Genomic DNA, 12,469 nt, shown 5'->3' on the forward strand with positions numbered 1-12,469 from the left:
GTGCACGCAAATTGAGGCGGCAATAAAAAACAATATAAACAAGCAGCGTCAGAAAATAAAAGCAGAAATAAAAGTCAAAGGACTCACACACACACTCACTCGCACTTGCATACACTCACAAGCACACATTCACATTGAGGCCAGACGAAAAAAATAGAAGCAAAACAATTAACGTCCTTGACGAAAATGTATTTTTTATTCCATTTTATTTTGCCGGCATCGAAAAAAGCTAAAAAACGAACAAGTTGAAAAGTTGAGCCGTGTGCGGCATAATAAAAGCACAAAAAGCCAAACGACCAAGAAAATTATCCCCCGGAAAATGGGAAAAATGTAGGAGGGTCGGAGGTGCCGGGTGGTCAGGTGGGCGAGGAAGACGCACAAAAGAAGACAGGAAAGAGCAAAGTGGAGGCAAAACAAACAAATAAGCAAACAAGTCGAGAGAAGCCGACAATGGGAGAGAGTGCCGAGAGAAGATGATGTTCATAGCCTAAAGGCTAGGGGCACACGCACACTTACACACACACACACAAACACTCGCAAGCACAAGCCCAAGCACAACAAACACACACTCACACATGTGAGCGGCGGAAAAGAAATGCGAAGGCAAAAGTGTTTGGAGGCGGCGGCAGACAAAAAACAAGCAGCACGAACTAGAAAGCGAGCAACAACAGAAAAAAGAACTGAATGACAATGGAGGAGGCAGAGAAGCAACAGACACAACCACTTGTTGAGTCATCGCGCTCATACACACACTCAGACAGCCATACACGCATTCGAGGAGAGAGTCCTGCAGCTCAAGCGGAAATGCAAATAAACAAACACGAGGCGAGAAACGAGGACGAAAAGGAGCAAAGAGAAACTCGCGACGACGACAACGACAACGAAAACGACGATGAGCGGCTTTGCCATTGTATTGGTGGCCCGCTCTCGCTCTCTTTCTCGCCGCCAACACACTCTCACACAAGCACACACACAAACGCATGCCTTTGAATAATATTATGGAGGATCCCGACTTTCAACGCTTTTTTCCGTTTTTCTTGGCCATAAAAAAAGCAGCAACAAAACACTCAACAAAATGAAAACAAGAAAACAATCGAAAAATAAACAGCAACGACGACGGCCAAACGGATGCAAAGCTCAACGAGCGAAAGTTGCCAAAGGAATTTACGACTTTCGGCGAAATCAATTCAAAAGTGGAGCAGAAACAGCAGACAGCAACAAAAAGATCAAATAAAAGCCAAAAACCAGACAAAGGGGGTCGTGCATGGTAAGATATTTCTTTTCTATTTGCATATTCGACTAGGGGATAAAGGATTTTCGCATCATATTTTTACCCGTTTGTTAGCGAAATTTTTTGATTTATCAAGCGAGTCAGTTTTGCGGTTGACGCGAAGTCCTTTTTATTGCTGCATTTGGTATGACCGATTGATTGCGCTGTAATTGCTTTTTATTGAATTGAAATGGCGCTGAAAACTGCGAGTTCGAAATAGGAAGATTTATAGATTAAAAGATTGTGTTTTACACTAGTTTAATGCTCCACTAAAAAAGGTCCTTTGAATTGGTCAAATTTATTCAGATAAAACATATAATGAGAACGTATCTATTAAGGACCGCAATTTTTTACCATGAAAATCATAAAACTTTTCCGCTTACTTATCCTAATGACAATGAATTAGTAAATATAATTTTTGCAACCCGCTCTAAAAAACGTCCAATTAAAATGGCTTAGCTAATTGCCTTTAATCCCAAAACAAAGATCAAAATAACAAGAGTCTGCACTTCAATCGATTTTCGTTGAGATTTTGTTTTTGCAAAGGAAAAAGGATTGAACATTCCCCCAAAGATGCCACACGCACAACGACGAATGCACAGAGACCAGAACTTGAATTATATTTTGCAACTAATTTATAAACTGAACGCATCTCCTTCTCCAAACTATTCGCTTTTCTCTCTATCTCTCTCATTCTCTCGCTCACTCTTTCTCCGGCGCAGACATTTCGAAGAAAATGCATTGATTATGCATGCGTAAAGCCCAAAACTCAACTGTGGGTGCATAACTCTGCCCCGAACCCAGTCCTTTGATCTAACGCACTAGCTGAGGAGGTGCGGTGGCTTTCAAGTAAAAAGATAAGACAGCATTATGCAGACTGCCATCTCCGTTTCTCTCGCATTGCCCCATGCTCTGCAGCTGGCCAAATGTCGTAAGATTTTCCCAGTCTGTGGAATGTCTTTTCCACTACGACTCCCGATTGCCCAGCTACCCAACTGCTCAACTACCGACATGTGCTGCTGAATTTTCTTCAAAATTTTGCACTGCCTGGATCCTTTTGTGTGTCCTGTGCAAATTAAAAGCATTTATATATGTATGTGCTTGTGGGCGACCCCTTGGGAGAAATTACGGTCCTTACCCCTAACCTTACCACCCCTTTCCACACTCAAACGAATTATGCACAAACGACGTTCGTCCAACATTGCGTATACGTAACACACTACTGTGGGCCAAGTGTTTCTGCGCGCGTGTGTGTGTTGATTAGATTTTCTTGCAAGAAAACTGACCAAAGAGTTTCCCATACATCAGTTGACCACATACGCACGCACACACAAACACACACGCACACATTGCCACTTATATAGAAAGAGAGAGATTTTCACTTTTGCTTGTAAGAATTTTCGGGGACTCGTCGTGCAGCTGTATGCTTGTATTTTAAGAAGCTGACCACACACTTACACCCAATGCACCCACAAGTGCATATGCAACACCCACCCACGCACACTCGCACTGGCACACACACACACACTCACAAACAGCCACACACAACGGCAAACCGCATGCAGCTGCAACAGCTTCCGTTCACCACCCCCATTTGGCCGCCCGAAAAGTTTTCGTTTTGCCTTCTTGGACTTTGCCTAATGCACATTTTTGCATTTTGCTCTAGACAGAGTCGGCATGCGGATTGCCAGAGCGAGAGGGTCTAATTTCTTATTATTGAGCAAGTGAGAGGGAGAGCGAGTGCAAGTGTGTGCGAAGGCAGAGGCTAGAGCGAGACAGCCATAGGTACGAAGAAAGTGCACTAAAGTTTTTGGGTAACGGGCATAATGATTCAAGACCTGGTTTGGGTGTTATGTGCATCAATTGCTGACTGGGCACAACAAAATCCCATTTTTTTCCCTTTTCTTAACCACATTTAATTGTTATCCCAGTTGTGAAGGCCATCAAGGATGGACAGATGGAATACGACCCCAAAGAATTAGCTTGTCTAAGCAAATTTTAGATTTTCTCGCTTAGACTAAAACATCTTAATGTCACACATTAAGTTTTGCCATTCTAATGCAACCATTAAAACTAGACCTCTTTACCCCGTACAGTCATGTCTTTCAATAAATTCCGTTCAATTGGGTAAAAACTTCCGACTAGATGCAAATTAATGGTAAATTTTGCATAAATACCAAGAAAAGCGCCTATCAAAAAACACGTAAATTGCTCATTTATGTATAGAAGATGCCACACCCCAAGCGCCCAATGAGTTGCATTTATATTTTCGTTGCAAGATCTTAAGACATTTGCAAGTGCCACAATATCCCTGATACAAAAACCTCACACTCATCGCATTGAAAAGTGATACATAGAGAGCGAACGAGAGAGACTGAGAGCTAGAAAGAGACCAGAAAATCGCACGTGTGTTGGTCGAAAATTTTAATCAAAATTTATCTTAAGAAAAATGGATTTCCCCCTTGAGCGTGGGTGTGTGCGTTGGTGAGTGTGGGTGTGTGTGTGTGAGTGAGATGACGGCTGAAGCAACAAGGCCTACAAATCGATAGCATTGCCTGCTTTTAGTCCTTAAGACTCCTGCTGGATTTTTCGAGAAGAATGCTCCCAAATAATGACTCTAAGGAGAGTGTGCTCTAGCTGAAGGTGTCATTTTATCTGCCATGTTTTCCACATAATATGGTAATGATTGTAAGACCCCGCAGTCCTTTTGCTGGGCTTTGCATATCCTTAGGCGGCAAGGAGCCTTCTTCGATTGTCTGATTGGGACAGGCGGGCATTCTCCCATTTCCCACACCCAAAATAGTGCGTAACTCACACCTGTTTCCAAAGGCTTGTCCTGTGTGGTCCTGTGGGGCTCGGCCAGGTTGGACGGGGGTTAGGGATAACGTTATGGTTCTGGTTCTGGGCCTGTGCGTGTCGCCTTTGTTCTGCGATGATGCATCGTCGTCATTATGATTTTGTATATATTGTGTGAGCGGCGGGCAGTCAGGGCGTGGGTGTTTGTGTTTGTATATAATTTTCCACATATAAATATGCACATGGGCCTCTGTCTCCTCCACGCATCGACAGAACATCCGTTCGGTTTCCCCCCTCTGGTTTTCCCACCCGCTGTTTGTGTGCGTTTACGGGTATGTGTGTGTGTGAGCAATTATGTGTGCTTTATGTTTGTGTACTCGATTCTTTTTTCGCTGGATGTATAATGTTTTTATTGCATTTCTGTGTACAGGTTTTTAGCGATGGAACCCTGACAGCACATATGCCTATACGGCTATTCAATTAAACGCATTAACTTGATTTTCAATTAACTTTCAATATGACCGCAACAAGAGATTTTTCATGCTCTGCTTCTAGGAATTATTGGGAAAGATGACGCGGGAAAAGGGTTCACAAACTTTGTGAGTTATTGTTGTGATATCATATGATATGCACTTAATATGATTAATGGCGTGTGAAGTGGTAGATCATGCAGATCGCAGTTCTCTAGACGAACAGAGCACCTGATGGGGATGCATTTTAATAATATTCAAACTGGGAATTCATAGCGAAATCAATTACATGTTGCTGCGCACGCATTTTTAAACTTTATTAAAAATTTAAAATAGGTTTTTACAAATGGAAATTATTAAAATTATTTCATTTCAAACATATAAATATTAACCATTTGCAGTAGAGTAGTTTCATTAAGTATTTCACAAAGGGAGAATGTCATTTTTGTAAGGTTTCGGTTGCTGTGATATAATCAGCAAATTCCGACTATTTTACTGAAATTAATTTCTGTATTCCAAACACTAGCACCACCCCCAATCAAACTCCCCCCAAAGTTCTTAGATGCTTTCTGATTTACATTAGCATGTGATTCACAAATGACTTGGCACAAACTACTTCCGTATATATGTAGTTACATACTTCCAAGAAGAGTGTGTTCCTTGCAACCCAACCCTTTTACAGGCCACCCCCGTGGCTTTTCCACCACCGGATCGAGAAATTTCACCGCTTTTCCAGCATTATTTCCATCAAATACTCAAATGCTTTACTCGAAAGCCAAACACAATTAACTGAAATTAAACTAGGCATAATCTCAGACCGAGCAACCCTTACCGGGCCTGCCACCGTTCCATCATCACTTACCCCAACCGTGGGCCTTTCTCCTAGCTCTTTATCCCGGCACCCTTCCTTGAAGGTTCACCTGCATCTTGGTTTTCCAGCACCCCATCTCCAACCCCTTTGCACACTTTTTAATCACTTTGTCACCCCTTAACCGAAGCAGGACCGAACCCTTTTCTGTCACGGCAACCCAAATGCAAATCAGACACATTTTCCTACCCAAAATAAGAAATTTCGAATCCAATGTGAGTTAAAAGTGCGACAGATTTTTACAGAGATCTTTTTTATGTACCCTTTAGGAGAGCACATTGCATTTTGTATCTATTACTTCTTGTGCCCTAAGATTTCACACTAATTTGCAACACTTATATTTAGTAAATTTTAACAGCCTCAGGAATTTAGTAGTTACATTTAAGTTATTAAAACGCTAGTTTATCAAAAGCTCCTTGGCTTAGAAGATTAGAGAAGACAAAAAAAAGTCATAGGTATTTACCAAGTCGACCTTTCAAAAGGATTTTTATTTTTTTTCGTACTGTCCTTTTTCCGTTGTAACTTGGTTTCGGAAAGTGAAATGTATTTTTGATTAGGAACGCCCGAAACAGAAGAGGACCAAAAATCAAGAGAGAAACTGACGTTGGGACCGTATATAGAGCTTGGAAAGGGGGGAGCACCACCCATTGTATGTCCCCCATCATCATCAAACTTCAGCGCACAAACTTATCCCCGAAGTAAAGTCCCTCCCGAATGGCAGAACCTCTACCTCCGAGTTGTTTTTGAAGATTGTGCGCCTTGTTGTCATGACGGCGAAGACGAAGGGGCGCCCACCACCCACCAGCACCCACATTTACACCCACATCCCATCCCAGCTCCATGCTCATCATCCAGTGCCATTTGCCGTAAGTTTCCACGCTAAGCGTAAACTGAGCTCGCGTCACCAGAATCGTTAGCGCCGCCAGGAGGGAGGACGTCTTTGTATTATTTTCCGCATTTAATTTGTTGCCTGCGACGACGAGGATGCGAATGGACGCGGTTGGGTGGCTTTCAGGGAGTTAGTATAAGGAGAAACGAAAGGGACGAGGCTACGTCACCATTTATTACTTTGTTTCACATTTTTCGAGCCCAAAAATGATATAAAAATGGGCAGAGCTTCACCCCCACACAACCACAAATGGGATGAGGCCCTCCTCCCTTGACCCAAACACCATCCCTCGAATCGTTTCGTTGTGTGTGAGTGTTCCCAATTTTGGACGCCCGTTTGCGCTTCTGTAATAACATCGAATCTAATTACTTTTTGACAATATCCTGGGAGGGAGCTCCTGAGGGCTTCCCCTTTCTCCTTTTTATCGAGTATGTATGTGGCAGTGGCGTAAGTTATGTGCTAAGCATCTGAAATGATGGTAAGCCTAAGTGGCCGGCGATTCAAGTTTCATATGCGGGTAAATCTTAATCGAAGTTCGAATTCATTGAAGACTTCTTTGATGACAACCATACTTCAAATAGCCTGAAATATTCTTCTGCCTTTACCTCGTCATTTATTTCGCGTTTTACTTACATACTTACATTTACTTACATTTTCGCTGCCATTTGTAGCCCTAATTTTGGCATCATCTTTGCCATTCTAGAAAGAAAAGCACCCTTGCCAATTTATCGCGTCTTTTCCAAGGTGGGCTGAAGCCCATTCGAACTCTTTTTTTATCTAGCGATACCGTCATTTTATGCAAAGCAGCTGGCGAAATATTTGAAGAAAAGGTTAAGGGTAAGAAAAACCGAACCCGAAATCCTCATGAAAAACAGACCAGCAACGAAGGGGGTGACTTCATTCCACTTTTTAGGCCTAAAACCGAATTTTTTCATGTGAGCAGGGCAAAGTTATGAAATATATAAAAAAAGTTCAATAAATGGTCTGGAGCTTGGGATTGGGTGCTTAGAGGTGAGCCATGCGGCATATCCTTCATTAAATCGAAGAACAAACGAGCAGACGAACACAGCTGGAGTTGGGGAGCACATGTACCCGAGTCCGAGTCCAATAACCCCGCCCCTACACTGCGCGAAAAGGTGTCTCCTTAAGTAATGAGAAATCCACAGAGTAACCTTTTCCTTTCACAAAATATATTTAAAATCCCGAGTTACTGTGCCCCTTTAAGCTTGTCATAGTTTTTTGTTGAAAATCAACTGACGAATTAAACCGCAGTGCAGACCGTTCCTGTTCCCGGATTTCTTTCATTTTAGTTTCCCATTTCTTTGCTTACCCCATGCCTCAAACTCCGGCGATGTATGCGACCCTCTTCAAATGTGTTGCCTTCGCTTTGGCCAGCCATGTGGCGCTGCTCCTGCCAAAAGGTGGGGGAGGCGGAGGACACGAGTGCCAGGACGAAAACGAAGACGAGGGTGTTGAGGACGTCGAGTGACCCCCTCACAGACCGATATACTCCCACCCATCCCAGTGGCTGCAACAACGTTTCAAATTCAACGACAATGATGATGAGGACAGAGCTGGGCGGGCTTCTGCGGGGGAGCGATGTCGAAAAAAAACTTTTTCTTGGCATTTGTTGAGCAGGAAACGAGCCAGGGACGGGGTGGTTTGCCAGAGTTTCGGGTGGTCTTGGGGATTCAGAAAGTGGCATGGGACGGGGGATTCTCTGGAAAAAAGGCGGTGTGCCACTGTGCTAGACGAAGACTACTCTGACGTGGGCTGGGCCCTGGCCCGCCTTGCCTTTCCTTTCCTCGTTCTCCCTTCCCGTCCTTTACTTTCCATTCCTTACCGAAGGGAAAAAGGGAACTGGCTGACTGACGAGTGCGCGTTTTCAGACTGGTGAGAGTGCGGTCCGGCACTGGAGAAAAAGATATAGTCCTGGAATTGGATTTAGTGAACAATACTATTAAATACTGGTCACTTATCAGGCGGAAATCCTTGAGGTCTAGCTGTATTCGGAATCACTACTTGTTCTAATCTTTGTTTATTTATGTTTAATTTCCCAGAACTATGGCTTTTTTTTGAAGAACACTTTCTGTGCAGTACATTAATAGTTGTGGAGTTCAAAAATTCTACCTAATTGGACATGTGATCTGCCCTTGCTTATTGCCCGCAGCCAGCTTATACTTCTATTATTTGATTTTCGCCCAATACCATGATAGAATTTCCTTATTTTTTGGAGTGCTTTTCATTTTCCCTTTTTTTTTTTGTTCATTCGAGCTAGAAGCGTTGGATGGGGGTGTTTTTTTTTTTTTTTTTGGGCAAGGCCGCAAGGATCTGCCAGGGGACCCCGGCCAACAGAGTGTTACTTCGAGTCGAGACCCGCTGGCAGCTCGAAGCGTTCGCTGGGGGTTCGCTGCGGTAACCATGTCGCCTGATAAGACACAATGGACATATCAAATTGTGGCTTAACCCATGTGTGTGCGTTCGGGTGTGCACGTGGGCATGGACGTGGGTGTGAGTTGGGGGTGGCCCACAAAGGAGACCAATTTTGGGGCGCGCCAGTAAGCTACAATATAAATGGAATTTCTGGGTGGCTGTCCTAAACCTAAACCCAGCGCCTTTGCCTTGCGCGCGAACCACCGAATGGAGCTTTAAAAAGCTGTACCGATTTCAAATGCTTTATGTATATCAAATACAACTTTGACCAAAGCCATGGCGATCGGGGAGGGAGTGGGGGCTGAGAGGACATCGGGGGCTGTACCTCCAATCCATCAACTGTCAGTTAGTGGACGCGAAATGCCGTGGAAAGCATAATGCGCGTTACATGAAATGAGTTTTGATGTGCGGTATGGGTTCGAGGGCTCATGGCCGTCGGCTCGAACTAACATAGTTATCCTTTGTGTGAGTGAGTGAGTGTGTGAGTGTGTGTGTGTTTGTTGGAGGAAGCCAGCCCGCTGTTGGGTGTGTGTGGGTGCAGCGGGCAACAATTTAATGGCCTAGGGTTATTTGGGAATAGGTTGAAACAAAGCGCTGGTCAAACACTGCAACTGGGCAACGGAAAAGAATCGAGCTTGCGTGGGGCCCCAAAAACTAGGCACCCAAAGCAGAAATATCCCCAACCAAAAGAGCGAAACGGACTGAAAAAATAACGAACAGAAAAATGGGGGGAGAATATACGCTGCAGCACAAAGAGCAAACGGTAAAAATTAATGCAACACAGGGAATGGTATCTGGTTTTCGGGGGACTTTGGCCAGAAGCCAAGGTAGAGGACAGGAAGGGTCCTGATGGGGACGAGCTGCCCGTGGCACCACCTTAATAACACAGATCGTCCGTTTCAGAAAGGGGTTCTCTCTCTTCTCCCAAGCGCCACTCTGACTTATGTCAGTGGGAGTCCTGAAAGGAGGAACTGTCCTGAAAGGAGGAACTGTGGAAATGCCGGGCACCCGATAAAAATAACCCAATTAAATCTTGGTTAACGACATTATCGATGGGACGTGTTATATTACGTAATTGATAGCTCGTTTTAACTCATTGCCGAATATTCAAAACAGAGTTATACGTTGAACATTTGTAGAAATCGTTCGAAGTGAAAACACACCTAAATAACTCTTTAAGACTTACACGAAACGAATACCAATTTATAATTATTAGAAAATATTTAGAAAATTACTTGAAACAATGGGCTTATAAAAAAATGTATAACCATTAAATTATATTCTTACTTGTTACATAATATTGAGCGCTTAATAACTTTCTGTCCCCACGGTGGCAAAACGGTAACCACCAACCCAGCAACTTTCAGCAGCCCCCTCTCCTAAGCAACTCTCACGCCCTACCGTCCTCTTATGACGATTATTTTTATAGCATTTATACCCCAACCCAGAAAGTTTTCTCCTGCAGAAAATTCAGCTAGTGCTTTCGCCCTCCCGTCGCCGTTCCACTCGACCCACCGAACATTTTCCGAGCTTAGCGCAATGGAAAAGGATTTTTGGTCTTTTATTGCACGTCAGACTTTTTGGACCGCTCGACAGGACTTCTCCTGATGCCCGGGAGTGCGGACTCCGATGCTCGGCTGGCTCGTACTCCCGTCCTTTTTCGCCATTATGCTGCAGAAGAAAGAAAAAATTTAACGTTTATTGCTTGCGCCAATGAGCTGGTTCTCCTTTGGCACCATCCTTTCCCACTCCGCCCATTTCCATTTCCACTTCCATTCGAGCTTAGTCCTTTCGCCTTAGCGTTTGGGGCGCCAAGTTCGCCCCTTTCGTCTGTGGCGCGACCATGGCGATATCCTTAGCCCCACGATTCCGTTTTCGCTCACCAATCCTTCTGGGTAACCTCCCTTTCCTTTCCGATTCCTGTGCTGGCTGCTTTTGGGTTTTTTCTTTGGATGCCTTTTCGTCCTCTGGCTGGGAACCGCCATCTTGTTGTTTTGCTGAAATGCGAAGGACATTTGATGTAATGATGCCTGGAGGCAGCCACCACTGTGTCTATATATATGTGTGTGTGTGTATTTGAGGGATCAGCTCGGTGAGGTCCTGCGTCCTTTTCTGCAGGAGCACCCCCGAGTCGCCAGCTCCCTTTGTTTGAGTTCACTTAAGTTCAACGCTTGGGTCCAGGTCCTCAGATCCCCTTCGCCAGCGCCGACCTAGCCCCATTCTATTGCAAAGTTCTGCCGTTGCTTTCATTATCCTATTGGCGTATCCTTGCCCTGACTCATGTGGGCGTCTTGAGAAGCCGTCGCCAAGGCGCAGGGAAAAAAGGTCTCCGCAGTGGGCAAGGGGAAAAGAAAAGCGGAATAAAGCCAAAAACGTGGCGAGGGTGAGTAAAAGGACAGGAAGGACCTAGAGTGAGGGGAAAAAAATAAGATGAATTACTTCTTTTGGCCGCAGCGCCAATGACCAAACCGAATCTGGCAAACACCCCGCACCTTGGATGGAGTAACCCCCCGTACCCAATCTTTGCCGCCAACCTAAAAACAGGACGACCAGCAGACCCTGGCTGGTCATCAATTTTCGTTCTAGCCGTAGGAAGAGCAGGGCAAGAAGCATTCCAAGAGAGCTGTCCGCTTCGTTTTTCGAACACTCAGCGCGGGTGGGGAAAGGGATTTGGTGGGACAGCAACGAAAAAAAAAGGGCAGGAGGGTCAGAATCCAAGGCAACCAATGTCCAATGTCCAGTGCCCAGCGAGCATCAGCAGCTACGCTCCGAGATTAGATTTGATGGGTTTTAGGGTGCCCCAGCGCATGTGTCCCATTCGGGCTCATCCTGTTCAGTTCCATTCTGTTCGGCTCCTTCGCCAAATCCCATACTCCGTCCCTGTCCCTTGCTCGCTCCGTTGGTCTCCATCTCATCGTCTTGACTGGCTGCAAGATTTTCGAGGGATATGTCTTGGGCCATTATATGTTTCGAATTTTGTTCTGTTTCCTTGCCCTTGCCGCTGGCGAGGAGCACGCAATTTATACTTGTATTTCACTCCGCTTGCAATTTGTTGGTTCTATGGCCAGGATCTGAGGTCTTGGAAATACATATGTGCGGAACAAGTTTACCTGGTAGTTAGAAGACCAAACAATTCGAATTCTCTCCAATGAAAAAGGAATCAACTTGCCTAACTTACTGATTTTTCTTCCTAACTGGGCATCATAAACATAGAACTACACAGAAATAGAGAGCGTATCTAAAAATTTTGGTTTTCAAAGCCATATTACTTGACTTGAATTACTAGTTTCGCTAACTTAAGTCCATTCATACAGGCTGATACATATATTTAAAGAATATGTATAGAATTATTCATATTTTTTATATAATCATTTATTTGTAAATGATTGTAAATTATAATCATAACATATGGCTTCTACGGAAAATACAATATTGTCGTATTTTGACTGCAAATCGTATTTATTCAAGTGTCTTTATAATATGTTACTAGAAAGTAGTCAATTCGGTTGAGTATCATCTTAATTTTTGAGTACCTCCCCAAACTTAAATATTAATTTCTAATTTTCAACACCGGGTGGGTCACATTTCCATTGCCGAAGTATCGCTGTCTAATGTGCATGAATAAGCATACACTGATTTGCCGAAAATCAGGCAGATCTGTTGAGTGATCAACTGCAGTTGCAAATTTAATGCGACCCCCACAAGACAGAGAAAATACTTTGCACAATCAATGGCCGACCAAT

The sequence above is a fragment of the Drosophila simulans genome, chromosome 2L (assembly GCF_016746395.2).
Source record: "Drosophila simulans strain w501 chromosome 2L, Prin_Dsim_3.1, whole genome shotgun sequence".
Lineage (NCBI taxonomy): Eukaryota > Metazoa > Arthropoda > Insecta > Diptera > Drosophilidae > Drosophila > Drosophila simulans.